This window comes from Gambusia affinis, linkage group LG08, assembly GCF_019740435.1.
Source record: "Gambusia affinis linkage group LG08, SWU_Gaff_1.0, whole genome shotgun sequence".
Lineage (NCBI taxonomy): Eukaryota > Metazoa > Chordata > Actinopteri > Cyprinodontiformes > Poeciliidae > Gambusia > Gambusia affinis.
Genome location: NC_057875.1, coordinates 10,066,690 through 10,086,117, shown reverse-complemented (window position 1 = coordinate 10,086,117; position 19,428 = coordinate 10,066,690). Strand labels below are relative to the sequence as shown.

The 19,428-nt window shown below is 35.9% G+C and overlaps 1 long non-coding RNA gene across 1 annotated transcript in view; it reads right to left on the bottom strand.

Annotated features, from left to right (window-relative positions):
• Nucleotides 1–1,808: 1,808 nt before the first annotated feature.
• The window catches only part of LOC122835490, an 81,331-nt gene continuing 63,711 nt past the window's right edge, over nucleotides 1,809–19,428 (bottom strand). Inside the window, exon 3 of the long non-coding RNA XR_006371317.1 lies at nucleotides 1,809–2,294. This is a non-coding gene — a long non-coding RNA (uncharacterized LOC122835490). The remainder of the gene's footprint in view (nucleotides 2,295–19,428) is intronic.

Here is a 19,428-nt window from a genome sequence, read left to right as displayed (position 1 = left end):
TGCTTTACATCAAATCAAACACAAAAATACAATGCAACATAGAATCAACAATAAAAACAATATCAAGTCAGATTCCGTCAATAAATTTGCAATTGATTACGTTTCGAATACAACTCTAAACAAGTGGGTTTTTAGTTGAGATTTAAAGGAACTCAGTGTTTCAGCTGTTTTACAGTTTTCTGGAAGTTTGTTCCAGAACAATGGGGGGCACAAGACTGTGCCTCCCATTGTTTTAGTGAGAAAAGACTCAATGCAGCTGATTGCAAATTTGCTTGTATTATTAAGTTTGTAAATTAAATTACTAAGCAAGATGTATTCTCCCATATTTGCTGGTGGTTTGCTGAATTTAATAATACAGATGGTACAATTTAAATCACTTTACAACCAAAAAATAAGCACATGAACATTCTACTGCACCAAACCATGGTATCAGAACTTGGAATAATGTCACACAACAGAAACAAAAATAAAACTTATTTATCTGGTCCCCTTGTGTTAGTGACTAATATGCAAATAGAGCTGCTTAGACAATTCCAGTTTTTAAACTTTGACGGCCCCCTACTTTTACTTTGTTATGCGTATCTGCTCTGAGAAAGGAGGGTCATTGTGTTTAAACAATAGAGGCATTCTTATGTCCATCACAGAGCAAAGATGGTAACTGACACCACAAAGCAACAGTCAACAGTGTCCACAGACGGAACTTTTGCTGTTAACTAGAAACATATGAAACATTGTGATTTCTGTGGACATTTTATTTTTTTTATGTAGTTACAGTTTCACTATTTTTCCAAAATATGTGATTAATCTAAAAGGAAATTGTGATACTTATTTTATGCTTTCTAATTTCAATTTCACCATACAGTTGCAAAAATATCTAGATTTTATGTGAGATAAGCTAAGGAAAAAACAAAGACTTTGAATCATAGGTTGGTAACATTGAACTCAAAATCGTTTGCAGTCATATCACAATGTAGTATATTTTAACACCAATAGGCCCTTCTTCATGGGTCTATTGTTAACATGCATACAAAAACTTACTGGGTTATTTGCTTAACCCAAGCACTCTTCAAATAGCAGATGAGACAGTAATTTTGAATGAATATTGGGTTAAATTTGTAAACCAGTTTGTTGAGTTCCAAAAGAGCCAGGAAGAGCCTCATCAATCTTCACAGATCACAGTGTTGAGCTATGCAATGCTTCACTAAAACGTTTTCATTGGATACAATGCAAAATAATAAAATGTTAAATTTGAGATTGACAAAACTGTTTCATCAGGGGGTTGTGGTGATGATGGAAGTTCATATTAGAGAGCAAATCAGTTCACTGAAGGTTGGCATCATTGGCCATTCAACTGTCAATGTTCTTTTTTAATGATTTGTTCAAATGTAAAATTAAACTAAAACTAAATGATTAATTCTAATCTAGATATTATTTGTGTAGTAATCCAGTACACGTGTTATTTAAAACCTGTTCTTTGGTTGCCCCAAGGTAAGACACTGATCAATTTAACCATTTTTGGTTGGAAACCTAACCCAGTACTACGTCAAACCCATTACTCAACTGTTGTGTTAAATCAAACTGAGTGGATTTAAAATTGTTTGCAAGAATTAATTTACAACAAAAATATAATGTTTTGTTGATCACTTTGGAAAAAATACTATGAATGAAACGCTTGCAGAACGTCACAAATGACCCTTTTGAGATAATAGCAGAGTCTATGTTTCTGTTGTTGTTCCTTTATTTTTGATACTTCCCAATCTTGTTCCTCAGCGCTGAACTCCCAAATGCCTCCAGTCCGGAAACCATCTGAGTGAGCTCCTAATGAACACCAAAATGCTAGCCCTTGTTTTTCCAGCTGTTGATGCAGTCAGGTTACTGAGTGTAAGAAAACAGGGAGCACATATTGCAATTTTCACTCTTCAAAGTAACTTGATTTATATCATGCAGCATAGACTTAATATGCATAATTTATGTCACATGGAAAACATTTCTAAACAGCACTAGAACCACATATCGGGGCTCCTAAACAAATAGTCATTACCACCCACACTTTGAATCTTTATTCACGGTTAGGTAAATACAGCAACGGAACAATCACAGACACTATTTCTAGAAAAAAAAAGAAAAGAAAAAAAAAACAATTAAAAATCCCTTCCCCTTCCCATCCAGGCTATTCCCACGCATTTTTTGGCAGAGCTCGGCAGATGATCTCCAGAGGCTTTGCTCCTCGAAGAACTTGTCAGGAAAAGATCTACATTTCCCAGGGATGAGTGTGGGTGAAAGCGAGAAGGAAACTGAAAGACAGAGCAAGGTTTGAGTGTGAGCCAAAAAGTGTGAATAAAAAGTGAAAAGAAGAGTTCATGTATTGACAGGGGGAAGACATGGGGTTAAGATTCTGAGTACTGGGCTCAGGGTGAAGGGGGCTTGCGATATTCACAGAGAAAGGAAAGAAAAGGCACAACTGAATAGAAAAATGGCACCTATCTGTCAGAGATCTTGAGCAGACCTTTGTATGATAAGAGAAGTGATGGTTTTAGGGAATCAAGTGGAAAAATATAGATCCTATAATGTCACTTTTGTTCTTCAAACTGTGACCCACTGAACACAAGTGCATTGCTAATCAGTTTAACCCTCTTCTAGTGGCTCAGCCCCACAGTTTCACATGATGAGTGCTTGACAGCAGTGGTAGGCCCATTCTCGAGTCAGTGTGGCCTGCAGCTCAGGCCAGGGCAAAAGCCTCGACCTTGGAGGCATACTGACCTGGCAGGGGGACACCTCTCATGGCATTTTGACATCAGGTTCAGACAGAATAGAAATCTCTCAAACACCATCTTATAGACTTCTCAACCTGCCATCACTGCCATACCATCCTTATTCAAATGAGGGTTCATTGCTTTTGTTTTTTGATTTGTCTTTCATGACATTTTGTTGATGGGCTGGGTCAGTACTCTGAGTAGTGGGTCACAAGCTGACAGAAATGTCAAAACTGGTTTTCCCTGCTTTTCAGATATTAACTCACACATGGCTGTTTGCCTTTCCTACAAGCCAAAACCCATATCCGCAGATAAATATACAAATTTCTTCTTCCTTCACACACCAGGCTTGTGGATTCCATATAAAAAAATAAATTAATTTTGAAATAACTTCCTCTTATAATCTCTTCCTTTGACTAATATTTTGAGTCAAGGATTACCATCTTGTTTTCTTTGAGACTGTCTGAGACATATTCATCTCAGGGGATCGAGAAGCATCACAACAGGAAGTCGCCACTGTCACACCCGTTAGGTCAATAAGCATTTTTGAATCATGGGAGGCTGTGCATGCAGCTGGGCTATATATAAATGCAGACAAATTTATTTCCTTTACATCTTGTGGTCTTTATCTTATCCAGCGCTTTGATAATGTCAGTCTTCAGTGGACCCTGACAAGGATAAGGATTTGTTTTTGTTAGTTTTTTAGCTTGTTATGCTTGAAGCAAACCATTTGGATGGGATTTTAGTGCATTTCCCAGCATGGCCGCAGATGTAAAACAGTGCAGTTCGCATTTATGGGCTCCCCTGGTGAAGATGTGTGAAAAGTCCTACAATATATCCTCTTTTATTGGAGTTACGGTACAAAATGTCATACTAAATAAACAGAAAATTTAATTCATTAGCATTTAATTTATGGCAAAAATATTATTGTAAAAGTAAATATATATATTTTATGATTAGAATTATTGGCATCCCAAAACAAAAGTAAATGCAGAGTTTTTTCTTTTTTGTGGTTCACTGAACTTTTAATTTTTATTGTAACCAAAACATCAATAAGCTGTCTATCTTTGAACAATTAATCCATAGGGTACTCTCCTCCTGAGGTCTAAATATGAAAAGAAGGGCCATTTCAGCAAGACATTCTTGGAAGTATGTGTAGATCTTTAAAAATAAAGAGATGGTTTTCAGAAAGGGCTGCACAGTGGTGCAGTTAGTAGAGCCGTTGCCTTGCAGCAAGAAGGTCCTGGGTTCGATTCCCGGCCCGGGGTCTTTCTGCATGGAGTTTACATGTTCTCCCTGTGCATGCGTGGGTTCTCTCTGGGTTCTCCAGCTTCTTCCCACAGTCCAAAAACATGACTGTCAGGTTAATTGGTCTCTTTAAATTCTCCCTAGGTGTGAGTGTGTGTGTGAATGGTTGTTTGTTCTGTCTGTTTTCTGTGTTGCCCTGCGACAGACTGGCGACCTGTCCAGGGTGAACCCCGCCTCTCGCCCCGGAACGTAGCTGGAGATAGACACCAGCAACCCTCCTGACCCCATTAGGGACAAGGGTCAACAGAAAATGGATGGATGTATGGATGGGTTTTCAGAAAATTCTTACTTGCCCAAACTTCTCCATTTCTACAATCAAAACAATATTCAAAAAGTTTAAAAAAATGTAAATCAAGGCTGGCTTACGCCCTAATTATTTTCTGTTAGTTCCAAAGTTAACTTTTTTATAGAACAGCAGACATATCAGAATAATATTTTGTTCTATTGCCAGAAAATAATAATTCTCCAAACATCTTTCCCAGGAGGTCCAATATAGTACTATTTAGTAGCACTGCCCATAAAACAAAACTCATGACAGTTTTTATTACTCCAATAATTTTCATTTAAAAGGATTTGTGTCACAAAATTTTATTTGAGATGAGTTTTTGTTACTGTAAAGCATCAAGTACAACACTGCTATTTTCAGCAGACTTCATAACCTCAGCCTATGTCAAAACCTTCAGTCCCACAGAACTGAAAAAACTTATTTCAAATCCCAGGATTGCATTTGTACATATTAAAGTGAGCAAATAAAATTTTGGCATTCTGTGGTAATTTGATGGTTTTTATTTGATCTATATGTCAGTAGTGTTCTTTGTTTATATTCTATTCACTTCAGGAATATTGAGAAACAAATCACCAAATAACCATTAATGGTTGATGGATCCAATACAGAACCAAGTAATAATTTATCATTGGGACATTCAAAACGCTGCATGGAGATAGACATACAGACCTTTATAGTTATTTTGATCTTCATCAGCAGTATGTCACCACCAGGCCCCCGATGTCATTTAATCAAGGCCATAAATCAAGGCTAAAGACTAAAGGAGCCTTTGCAGTTGTATTCTCTATGTGCTTTGAAACTCTTTATGCTTTCATTCACATTCAAATCTGTATAATAAGCAGCTAATGACTAATGTATTCAGTCTGGCATTTGCGTAAAACGTTTCTTATACTTGATTGTGCTTTAGTCTTTTTTTTTGTTTCATTGATTTTTTTGCGATGAAAACACAAACCCATTGTGTTTTTAAAGGTGCCATATGAATAAATGTTACCTACTTGCATATCAGACTTAATAGGTTTCTGGAAAATGTAATAATTATTTACATTTCACTAAGGCAGCACAATACATGGATTCATTCTTTTTTTAATAGCTGCTATTTTCACTAAGCAAACACAAAAGTATATCAACATCATCATAAAGTGACTATTTTTTGTTTTTATAGATATTGCTGAGAGCCACATTGTAGTTTAATATTAAATGTTTTAGAAGAGGTTAACAGCCTTTTAATTTTCTGGACATAAGGCACATGATCCGCCTTCTGACAAACTGATCCTTCCAGATTAATAAAGCCTCCTCTGCACAGTGAGATGTTTGATTAGCTATGCTTCATGCTAAAAGTCCTTAAGGATCACTACAAAGCAATACAGCCACATCATTACACCACTGTTGTCAACTAAATGACTCCAGTCATTAGTTAAAGGATGGACAGAATCAGTTTGCCAATATTGCTTGATTGTAACCACAAATTTATAGATCTTAATAGTTTGTCTGATTGATGTGTAAATCAAGGTTGGTCTCTTTGCTCTTAGAATGCTGGAGATTCTTGAATTCTTGTTGATGCATAAGGGAGACTGAGCAGCAGATTTAAAAGCATGATGTGTCACTTTAAGATTAAAAAAATAATTTATGAAGCATTGGAAAGATCAGACCTGCAGGACTACTATTTATTACTTCAAGTGCTGACTTTTTGTTCTGTGCAAAGGTAAAAAACAGTTGTTGTTTTATTTCTCAAAATCAAACATGCAGCTGGCTAAGCACTACAGAAACTTTAACTTGACTTGAGCTTGGGTTAGATGTGTGGCATCAGCGTGCCTCCTTTCACATGCCTTCTTTTCTGTTAATGCCTGAAATCCTGCAGAATGAGTTGGTGACTGGTGCTGGTGACTGGTGTTCCATCTTATTACTTCACCATACTTCCATTTGGAAGTATGGTGAAGCATGTATGGTGAATGGGGCCTTTTTCTCTTCCAAAAGCTTTGGGAACCTTTTTACAGTTTTTGGAATATTAAACTATTTCAAATTCCATGAGTTGTTAAATAAAAATGTGGTCAACTCTCTCCAAACTAAAAGTGGTTCATCATATGGACTTATCTTTGTTCACAGTCTCAAAATGGTGCAAATATAATAGTATCCATTTATACATCTATTTAAGCAAGATTCTTTTATTGACAGGTTATCTACCGGACTGAGAAAACTAAAAAAATCTGGTTCTTAACTCTTGAAAAAAAACAATTAAGAAACCGTTTTGGACTAATCTTGAAATGAAATCGCAACAACTTTGTTCAGCAAAGCCTAATTGTTTTACACAATCTGGGCCTTGTGTCTATACTTGGTCACAGTCAACCAAAGTAAAGTGTCAGTTTGTCTTTATTAAGCAACAAGCAAGTTTAATCAATGCTTGGAAAACTGTATTCTTTTTTTTTCTTTAATGTGCCATTAAGAACCATTCAGAGTGACTGAACAGTTGTCACAGAAAGTGGGGAAACAGGGAGTAATCAATGATAGTTAAGAAGTGTAATTTATCACCTTGCCACCACTGAGGGTTTGTGGAGTGAGCTCTCCTGCATGGAGAAGAAAATGTGTTGGGAGAAGCTCAGTTGATATGGTGGCTGAAGCCCACAAGGGTCAGAGCCCAATTACTCTTCATCTGCTCCTCCTCATCACCACTGGCAGAAGAACAGCTCAATTGCCACATTATCTAGGCATATCAATAGTGCAGAATTAAAAGTCATTGATTTTTTTTTTGGAAGGCTTTTTTTTATTGCCTTTGGTCAAAAAAAGCTAGGAGGAGCTTTAACCTTAGACTGATATCTAAATTATTGCCTGCTAATTTGAAAAAAAAAAGGTGCATAAATAGTTTAAATTGTAAAATGAAGCATGATTATTAACTTTCAGCCAAACAGTGTGAGAATAAAATTATGTTCTCTTCTCTTTGAGCCTCCCATGCAGTATTTATTGAAGTAAGATTGACTTCATTGTAATTTGAAGTCTCTGGTGAGGTCTGCAAAGAGCTTTCTCTAAAAACAAACCAACAGACATAAATAAATGTACTGGCAATCAGGCATCAATCACACTGTGCATCAACACTCAAAACGAAGACAGCAGAAAGAATCGAAAAGGAGCAAAAAAACAGAAAAATTTCAATTTCAAGAACATTATTATTTTCATTAATCATAGCCCTGCCATCACCCTATCGTTATGCCTTAGTAAGAGATCTATTATACGCTCCATTTAGCTTCAGCCATATTACCTCATATGTTTTCCTGGCTGACCAAATAAGACTTAAGAGATAAAACAATTTACTGTTCATTATGATCCATGTCACTGGAATCAATCTATTAACCTGTGTTAACTGGGAAACCTGGCAAAATTTCAGTGACTGTGGAAAGCCAAGGGAAATAGATATTTATGTTCTGTATGTCTGTCGTCATAAAATGACTGGGCATTTAATTTGGCCCCTCCAACCCAGTGGATGGCTTTATTTTATTTATTTCTTTTTTTTCTTCTTTTTTTTTTTTTTGTGGTGGCCAAGGCGCCCTCCTCGCCTTTAAGCAGCCTCTGACCTGTGAAAGATTCTAACAAATTAGCTTCTATTGTGAAGCCAAAGGTGCCATCAATGAAGAGACGCTCCAGTGCGCCTAAAGTATGATGGTATAGGCGAGCCACAGAGCAGAGAACCTTGACATGATTGAATTAACCCTTTGCAGGAAATGTGATGATAAGGATGGTGGGGCAATGTGCCTTACAGGGTTGTATTGTTTGCTTCCTCTGAAAAGAAACATGTCCCACTTCGGAACCATACTTCCTAAACAAACCTAAATGATTTGGGGACAAACACTGTGATATCTTTAGGAGGGACAAAGTGGCCCTCGATTCAACTAATCCCTGGAAAGAAATACTATTCGACATTTCAATGTCATGTAATAAATGTGGTCTGTCTTATCTAATTTATTAATGAGATATTTCATTTTGCACACCAAGAAGAGATTAACAGTACAAGATCTATGAAAAGCTGTGGATGTGGTTTTATTTACTTTGCAGAAATATTATTGTGGGTAGAGACATCACTAGGACGTAAGCACCTGGAGGCATTGCCCAGCTAAGAGATAGTTATGCTTTCATGACACCAAGATAACTTGTAAGAAATACAAAAATAAAAAAAATAAAAAAATTGTTGATAGAATTCTTGAACCTCCTTCAAATGAAGCTCTCCATCTTATTACTGGTAATTGCTTTGCTATCATCTGAAATCCTGTTGCTAAAATCTTTGTATTATAGATTATACACTTTTTTCTCTAATATTTTTTCTTCTTTTTTGGTGAACTTGTCTGCAAATACAGAACTGACAACAGAAAGAAAATTACTGAAAAAGTAGCCCAAGTCCACAGAGACACTTTGCATTACCTCAACATAAACAATGTAGGAGAGTCTGACTCAACTCAGAAGAAGAAAAAGGTCACATTACATATTTGTGACAGTTCGCAACTTTATTCTGTTTCTTATTTCTTTACTTTTTACTTGCCCTCTATAAAAATGTCATCATAGTTTGCAGAAATTCTAACAAACAGTTCAGAAGGCCTTGCGTAAATTGTGCCACTCTGATCCTGTAAAGGAAGCATCTCTGCTGCTACTGCAGCTTCAGAAGGAAGCTGCTTCTCTTCCACACTCAGCCACACTCTCCTGCACAGAAAAAATGTTTTGATAAACATGCAACTAGAGAGCTGAGACACTTTGAGTACAATTACCAGCAGCTTTTATGCACTGTTAGATTGTAGCAGTGCTGTTTGTGAAAGAAAAAACAAAAAAACAAAGTTTCTGCTATGCAGTTATTGTTTCTGATTTAAAATGGTAATTTGGAGCAAAATATAAGGTTTTGATCCTTATGTATTTTAAAATGTTTTGTTTCTGAGATCAGGGCTATTAAAAACAAACAAACAAAAAAAAAATTTTCAAGTCTGCTCACCCTGGCTTGAGAAATACAACCAAGTGTTTGTACCACTCATCCTGTAACTGGACCCAACCGGCAACAGGTCTGGAAAGGAAACCTAAACATTCCTCTTCCTAGCACCAGTCACCAACTCATTCTGCAGGATTTCAGGCATTAACAGAAAAGAAGGCATATGAAAGGAGGCACCCTGATGCCACCCTAATCAGAAGTCTGAATGACCTCAACAGAGTCCTTTCCATGTGGAGAAACAGTGGCTTGACTCCAGACCTCCTCCCATTATAAAACCAAAAGTTTCCAAACCACACACTTCTGTACATGACTAAATTTTCAGCTCTTGTCAATGAACACCACAAAGATAATCAGACAGAGTTTCAGACTCCAGGTACCACTACAGGAATCCATAAAAAGGCTCAGGGGGACATAGCTGTATGCTTCTCCATAGCCATAACACACATGTAGATCTGACACTGGATTCTGAGGCAAAACCCTGCTGGTGGAGCCTTGGTAAAGCGCAAAAAGTCTATTAAAAAAATTATATTCTGTACTCTTAATACATGTGAAATAAGAGCTCCTTTTTAATCTATTTTTTCTTTTTTTCTTTTTTTTTCCTGGGCTCTTATATTCTATTTTAGGATGCTTATAATAATCGCCTGCAGCAGTAAACTAATAAAAAAAGAGATCAAATCAAAAGTATAACAGGAGTAGAAAACAGTGACTTTATGGAACTCAAATATGTCAAAATTCACAGTGTGAAAAAGAGAGAAGGCAAGGTGCATAAATAGAAGCTGTCTGATAAAAGTTTTTATCCTGTGGAATTACTTGGAGAGATAGAAAAGAAGCTCAGAATTGTCAGGTAGAATCTCTGGATAACAGGATAGCGGAGGGAAGGTGTGAGATCTTCTGACTGAGCCTTGGCTGTAAGTCTTATGACATAAAAAAAAACCCAGAGAGAATGGCTAATCTTAAAAGCAGAGAAACTTCAGCCCCTAAAAACCTGGCAGTGTGTTCTATATCAGAGGGTCCCTATACCTCACAGTAGTAAGAGTTTTCTTTTTTGACAATTGTGCTTGACAGTACCAAGTCCAGCAGTGCAGTTTGAAAGTAACAAAAAGATTCACTTGTTTTCCAGTATGAAACACATTGCTGCTTATTTTGATATTTGCAAACTAAAAATCCTCCTTTACATACAAATTAATTTACATATTCTTGATGTGACAAGACTACTCGCACTGTATGACCGCACGCGACATGTCGGACTCTTGAACTCAAAACTGCAAAGAAGAAGAAAAATTCCTGGGAGTGAGGAAACTCTTGCCCAAGAATGAGCGCATGCTTGAAAAACAAATTCGGTAAGTATGTATATGAGAGATTTGAAGTCCTGATCCCAAATAATGCAGTATGACTGGAAAGTTGCACAGTGTTCATCCGTCTGTCCACAGCCAAGATAACAAGTCCATGATGAGTCCCAGACATTTCACACTCAAGAATCAATCTGTAGTTCAGACAGGAGAAACCAAAGAACTCCCTGGCCAGAAGGTTTAGTCCCATTAGGGACTTTTACTTCTGCCCTTGGTTGTCTTTCAGGTTGACATGCCTAAGTCAACTCAACTGACTTCTTTTGATGTACTGTTAAGGGATTTCTCAAAATTGAATACAGATATAATATTTCTAATCAGAATTTAGAAGCTAAGGCACATTTATGTCAAGGACCAACACCATTGCTACTGAATGAACATTTATTTTAGAAGATGAGAATATGACTAGAAAGGTGCTATAAAAATTTATATAAACAATAAACAATTTTGAAAATTGTATTGCATTTGCACAGTATAGTGTGTAATTAGTATCAAGCTTAACCACAAATGGTAAAAAAAGAATTCACACTGAGCTTAGCCATACACAGAATAGCAGCAGTAATTATCAAGTTGTGACATTGTTTGCACATAATATAAATATGACATCCATGAATTACCAATTCCTTGTTTCCTTTAGATATCAAGTTTGTGAACTAAGCATTGATACGTCTTGGCTTCCAATTAACCCTCCTTTCAAGAATGCTGGAAAATTGATATGAAAAATATTACCAGTTGAGATGAGATTCTGAGGTTATAGTGAAGGTACAGTAGTCTATCTTTTATCTACTGTATGTGATGTAGGGCTGATAAAGTTAATGAGGACAATATATCAAATGTGTTTTTCTAAATGCTATACAAATTAATAAGTCCTTGCTCTACATGCCACCAAAGTATGAAATTAAGTGTTCCACAAATCAATCTCAAAGGGGTTTCATTGCTCTTACAGTTTCTTCAATGAATTTGACATAAACAAAAGTTAATGTATGCATGTCAAACTCTACTAGACAACTTGGTGTCCCCTACAGAATGATTTATTTTGCTTCTCTCTGAATTAGCTTGCTTTAAAGCAAAAACACTTATATATTTATTTTTTTACATTTCTATGAAATATTTGTACACTAACTGTAAAAATAATATTCCATATGGACATTTTGATCACACAGTCCTTCTTTCTCTTAAACTGGTCATTCAATGGCTGACTTTCTATTTTTGCTTGGGTTTATTCAAAAGTAAATTACCAGGGCCGCAACCAGTGCTGGACTCACCTATTTGTGTGTTTAATTGGCCATGTTGTCGCTTGAAGTTAATTGGTTCTCTGAGTCCAGGTAGTTACTAAATGTTTGGCAGCATTAGAACCTCAGCACTTTTCCATTAATGGCGCGTGAAATGAAATGTTTGATACTGCAAATAAAATCAGTGATATTCAAGGATGTTATGGTTGGTAATGTGTTGAAACTGCCTTTAATGGGTCCTGGAAGATTGGGGTAGTGTCAGCTGGAACCGCCTGGGCGCTCTCCTGACATTGCTAGTTGCCTCTTCATTCCCTTAACGACTGTCTATACTGATTACACAGACCCCCCAAAAGCTGGAAGCTGAGAAACAGTCTCTATTAGTAGTCCAATTAGAGTCATTAGCATATTCTGCTTCATTTTAATTCAGTGATTATATAGCGCCAAATCTTTTATGCAAGAAAACCAGAAAATCTGCAACAATTCTACAACCAAAGAAAGGATGCGGGCACTAGATCCTAATAAAATACATTACCATGATGGGCCTGCAATGTACAGGTTGGGCTTGTGTTTTAAATTGCTTTATATAATGACTAATTTTTTCGGGAGATTTTAATACAGTACTGTTACCTACAAAAAAACTTGTAACAAACAGGTGAAACAATCCATTTGACCACTGACCTATTTTCTTCAACCCCCAAAACTCAGATCTACATACTGGTTAAAAAAAAAAAAAAAAAAAAGAGATGGTGACATTAATGCAATAAGTTCAGACATAGTAGTTTCTGTAAATGTTCCAACTGCCATCCCAATGCACATATGGGATTGAGTTTTTTTTTAAAGTTTAAAACCTTGGGATAGTCTAATTCAATAAGTATACGTCCCAATGAGATTTTAGTCGGATTAAAAGGATCCTTGCAGAATAAGAAAGTATAAGCAGGTAATGTAATTAAGCCCACATTTCTGCTTTTAAAAATATTTTTTGTGTTAGTCTGATGTAATATTCTTATTACATATAAGCGGAAAATTGTCATAATTAACAGAAATAAAGGCTGTCAAACAGTGTGATTAATCTATATAATGTGTTTTGCTTAGTTATAAAATTCCTGAAATAAATTGACTTTTCAATTATATTTTAATTCATTGAATGGGTCTGTATACAGCATATAAGAACTGTCACACATGCTTCATTGGGGTGACACAACTTCTTTCATGAAATGCACTGAATTCTTACATGTTTAATCTCACATTCAAGTTGTTTCACATACACTAATATACATGGCAAGGAACAAAGAAGTGAGACAGCAACTTTAACAGTAAAGCACTCTGCTTAGAGTGGACACATATTGCCTTTATAAGAGTCTTATAAAGGCTATATATATATATATATATATATATATATATATATATATATATATATATATATATATATATATATATACATATGAATTTACTGACTCTCATTCATGAAGAGCTATCTCATTGAAACGTCTCAGTCAACTAGAGGGTGGGATTTACAACATGTGCTGTCAAACATGAAGTATATCCATAAACATGCTGAAGCATTAGGGTCTAAACTGGAACTCAAAAGTCTCAAAAGTGTAGGTGCCAATACAATGTACAATATATGCATTTTTGTCACTGCTAAATAAAATACTGTTCTTTAGCTCATGTAAGAAAAGAAACAGTTTGCCTTAAACATTTTGATAATACAAAGAAGAAACTCACTGACATCATTCAGGGCTTCAGGAAATAAATAGTCCATTTGTCAGTCCTTTTTTTAATAACATTACATTGCAGATGCATAATCATTTAATTGAGAAAATAATTGTTATTAAAATCAATAATAGCTTTAATTAATTTAGTTGAAGCTTTAATTCAAAACCATGACCTAATTTATTGATTCAGTTGTCAGAATATATATGGAAATGTCCTTGTGAACAAATTTAAACAAATCATAGTTTTATGCTTGCATAAAATGGGACAAGTGAAACTACTTTGCTCTGCATGTTTTTATAAACATGACCACTGCTTTTTAAAAACTTTAAGTTTGCTTAAATATTTTTTTTAACTTCGAAATATATATATATTTACAAATAAAACTAAGAAACAATAATTGACTGGACTCGTAGGGAAGAAATAGAGACATAAAAGATTCCTAAAGGCAGGTCAGCTCTATGGTGAAAATATAATCTGTAATAGATTGCATGTCATTACAATCATCCAATTTGGTTGGAGAATTTGCATGTTTTAGCTGCTATGCATTGAAAAATAACTTCTAACTTGTAGATAAACTGGCAAACGTGCAGGCAGGAACACAAGTCTGTTCTTTGTGATAAATATTCAGTTGCTGATGACTGGACAAGATAAACATTGTGTCTTCAGAGGTTATCAGGAGAGGCTGCCACATTTGGATATATTTTATCACAGTTTATCTGTTATCTGTTTAGCTAGTGGCTACCTCTGAAATCAAAACAGAGGGTGGGGGGGAGGGATTTTGAACTGAAATGAGATTGCGTTTAGTAAAATCAATACATCTACCTGCATAACCTTTTGTGCATTTTATGGACAATGATGTCACATTTCTGTTGGCTTTGAAATGTTAATAGAACATTTGGAAAATGGTTTAAACATATAATCACTGTTCATCTCTTGAAAATGTCTGCCTTATTTGCGAGGCAGAAATGTCAGTTTAGCCATACCAAATGGTGTCATCAGTATCAATGAATTGTATTTCATATCAATAAAATACTTATCCATTCACCAAAAGGTTGGGCACAAATGGGATCATATCATATCTAATGATGAAGCAATTGGTATAGCCATTTTTTTGTTTGATATTTGGAAAACAGTGGATGTGTGTGTCTGGTGGCTGAGGAAGACACTAATTCTATTTTCTCTCACCTACACTTGGTGAGAAAATAAAATTGTGATTATTAAAACACCCAAGAGCCCACATCACAGATTTATTCTATGACTTTTCCTCAGTTAGGTCTTTGAAAGTAGGACCTCTTTGGAAAGAGGCTTTTAGATTAATCATATTATCCACAGGTTCTGAAACAAGAATGGTTCTTGACCTCCTCTTCCATAAGAATCCATTATCTTAAACTATCACAGTAATCCTGGCTTTGGGTAGGGAGAGACGGAAGCAAGAATCAAGCCTAATAGATAGCAAATAAGATTAATCTATGATCTAAGTGCCAATTACACTTGGACCTGCCCTTGAACACTCAGGTGTAACCTTGAGATCTGCCTCCACTCTTAGCCGGCAATTGGATTGAAAGTCTCTGAAGGGTTTCAGGTGGTGGAGGGGCACTTTGCCAGGACCTTCCCCCCTGAGAGATCAAAGGCCAAGCAGCTTAACCCTTGCAAAACCAAAGGTGTTAAATATAATATATAATGGCAGGTTGTAAACAATCTATGGAAACTATTTACTGTTGAATGAGCTTCTGTATTACTTAGTGCAGTATAAAGCATAGGTAGAATTAAGATGCATAATAAAAAGACAAAACAATCTACCCAACGAGTAACTTTACATGGTTTACTTGTAAACTAAATGTTAAGTTAAAGTACATTAAACTGATGCAAACAACGCTGATTACACATCTCAGAATCAAATTTCTATCATTTGGAGAAAAAGCGAGCTGCAGGGAGACATTTGCTTCTGCTCAGAATAATTGTTTAGTGATGGACTGTACATGTTTAACATACGGAGATCAATATGTAAGGCTTTCACTCAGCAACCCCACCAAACCATAGACAAACATAGACTTGCAGATCGATGGTCCCCTCGGTTTGACTCTGAAGCTGACTATTTGATTAATCTGGTAGGGCAGCCAGGAAAGCGAGAGGAGGCATACAACATCTGATAGTTTCATGCCATTAGGATGGCTAGAGTAATGAAATTTCATTTAATTTGTCAGGAAGAGAGTGCTAATGTTAAAAAGCTTTTGGGTAATAAAAAAAAAAGTCTTGAGAGATGTGAAAGAAAACCTTAAGTAATTACTCTGTGTATCCTGGCCCATCATGATGGAATATTTACATTACTGTCATGGAAGTCCGGGGAGTAATTAAATTAGTGAGGTGGCTAAGCTCTTTATTCCCACGTTTTTCTGGCCTTTCATGAAAGAAAAGACTAATATGTAGACAAAGCCACTTTTCCTCATGATGGAATTGCTTTGCTGTTCAGCAGCAGTGCTCAAGCTTGGCGAATGACACTTATTTTATTGGATATTAAGTGTATGCCACCTTTACTCTTTTGAACTTGAGAATTTGCAGCTGTCCAAACCTTTGTCAGTGCAAAGTAGACTCACACAAACCTATTTATGAGCCACTGCTGTGTCCATGAGCATAATTTTTATGATATTGTGATATGTCAAAGAATGTCACAATAAAACTATAGACCCTTGCTAAGCCTAAAAAGTGGAAGGTAAAAGGTAAAACCACTGTTGTCTTCTCTACAAGGAACCCCTAGCTGTTGCAGAAGTCAATAAAGTTAATAAATTGTGGATGAAATAATGAATGACACATGTTAGAGCAGCAGCAAGGTTAAGTGTAATACTATTCCAGTTTACATTCCAAGGGTACAGGCTCTATGATCGTGTTAAAAAAGGTCTTCAGAACAAAATAATCATAAATCCAACAAGCTGTGTGTTGTGCCTGACGTCTATATCGGGGTATATCAGCATCCTTTCTCACTCCATGCGAGCCTTACCAAGACAGATGTGTATAAGGGCCTGGAAATGTATCTGACCGCTGGCTTACTCTAATGAATAACTTCCACTTTAGGTCCTGCAATGTAAGCAGAAAATCCACCTTGCAGACGCCAGAGCTACATCATGAATCTAACCCGACAGCCGACATAATATAAAGGCGACAACACTTGTATGACTTCCATTTTCTTTGCTTTCTATTGATTTTCAGTTAATAACAGAGGGAAATACTAAACGTCTGCGCTGAGTACCTAATAAATCCTGTCTGAGCTTTTTTATTGAGGCGAATTTAATAAAAGCAGTAGGCTAGGCAGGGGGGATTTGTCTCCGAGAGGGCAGAAAAAAGAGAGATGAGTGGGGATGGGTTAATCCAAATGCTAAACACTCATTCAAGTGTGATAACCACAGCTATTTATTCCTACCTATAACTTAGAAATAAATAACATGGTTACCTAAAACCACGTTTGTGATGGTTTTATGTATGTCCTCCCATTACAACCACAACAATTATAATTCTACAGGAGTTGCAGAGATCACCACATGGATTTGGCTACCAAGACAGCATGCAGTTGTCCTTTTGACTACTTATGCACTGCACAAATTTACAGAAAAGTGGCAATAGAAGAGTCATTAATGAAAGAAAGTTGTAGGATGTCAAATTCCAGGTTTGCTTATGTTACAAAGGGGAACCAACAAATATGTTGAAGAATGAGCTCTGGTCACATGTTACATTCTGGTCACAAAATGTAACCATGAACAATACAGTAAGTTTGATTGTTTTGAATATCATTATTTTTACATGTCACATTGGCCCCAACACAGACCAATCCAAAAAGTGGTTCTACACACCACTGAGTCTGGGGACTAAATAAAAATGCATGACACACATTTCAGTTATTTATTTTTCAAAAATGTTGAAAACCACATAGAATTTTTTTATCTTCACAGTTATGTGCTACTTTGTATTTATTTGCCACATAAGAAACAATTAAAATACGACACAGTTTGTGGTTGTGATATGACAGAATATGAATAATGTTAAGGTTGAAGTATCTTTGTAAGGTTCTTTATGTCAGACATGTCAGTACAGGTTGACAGCAGTAAGATAGCAGAAATCATGTTTAAAGCCTGTGGTCTGGCTGTGTGCTTTTCAAAAGCCCACAGAGGTCTCAGAGATACAACAAATATTATCCACAATACTTAATTAATGTCATGGCTGTAAATAGTACCTAAATAGTCCAAAAACATTTTCCCTAAGGGTGAGCCATGTCAACAAAAACATCAAAACATTTAATTAACTCAGATATCCAGGAGCTTAAAATAAAAACTAAAGAGAAAATGTCAAATTCAATTAAATCAAAGTATCAGCACTGGCAACACTACCCCTCGGTTCACCATAAAATAAAAGAAAATAAACAGCACAGACGTATCAGATGAAGGTAACATGAGTCATGTGCTCATCATGGCAGTCAGTTCAAGAAAGGGGATCTGGAGAGCTAAAGGTCTCGGTAAGAAATAAGGAAGCTAATTGTATGCCTCTGAGGAATAAATTAGAGTAACTATCAGTGGTTCCAATGAGAACAAAAATAGTATGCAAAACGAAAGATAGGTTTCACATTTGGATTCATTACTAATGCTGATATCTATGTGAGTGACTTTTCCATCATTTTATGCCTCCCTTTTACATTTGTGTTCCTAATAACTATCTTTGTATGTGATCTCATTATCTACTTTGAGATGCAGATGAGCTGAAATATGCTCATATGTTTTAAAAAGACTATGAATAAAGAAATTTATTTATTTTTTTTATACCAGGGATGTTATTTAGTTCTAATAGTAATGTTACACATTTTCAATAAAGGCTTGAGGAAGCGAGGGAAAAAAAATAAAATCACAAAAGCAACAGTATTGTGCTGAACATTAACTTATTTAAAAGGAACCATTACTGGGGATATTTTTCTGAACATGAATAAACAGCCATGTAGCATTTCATCCAAAAGTTTATTGTGAGACTTGGGGTTCTCTCTGATCTTGGAATCTTGGAGTATATTTGAGCAGAATTTGTAAATGTACAGTAGCTATAATAAAATACAAATACAAAAATAATTTGGCGGGAAATAAATGGGTAAATATCTGCGACAGACTGGCGACCTTTCCAGGGTGTACAGCACCTCTCGGCTGAAATGTTCACTGGAGATAGGCACCAGCTCCCCTCCCGACTCCACTAGGTACAAGGGTGTACAGAAAATGGATGGATGGATAAATAGGTAAATATATAGCATATTTTATACAACATACCAAGCATGAAACTTTCAATCATGAGTATAAACCATTAGTATGCTGACTATGTTTAAGATTGTTCCCCTGTTTAGAGTTGAAAAATGCAGTTTTTGCACAGGTTGGAAAGTTTTCAAGGAGTCAAAGTCATTGTCTGTTTGAGTGCTAATGATACAAAGCAAATATGGATACTTGATTTGAAAAACTATTTCAAGGTAGAACGTAGAAAGAAACTATGTTTAAAGCATATTTGCTAATGTACAAAAGTAACTTTTGATTGAACAATTTTTAAGTAATAAACTTTGAACAAAACGTTCAATGAAACTTGGCAACACTGAGGTTGCTAAGTCATAGCTGGTAAAGAAAAAGCGAAGAACAAGTGACGGTGACAACAAAAATTATTATTGAAAGGCATATTACAAGACATTTTCAAGTATTTGCAACCTATTTAAAACTTTTCACAAGCCTTTTGTCTGCATGGGAAAAAGTCACTCAGGGTCATACCAGTGAAAGTCTACACTTGTTGTAGCTACATTTTCTCACAATTGAAAGCCTGAATA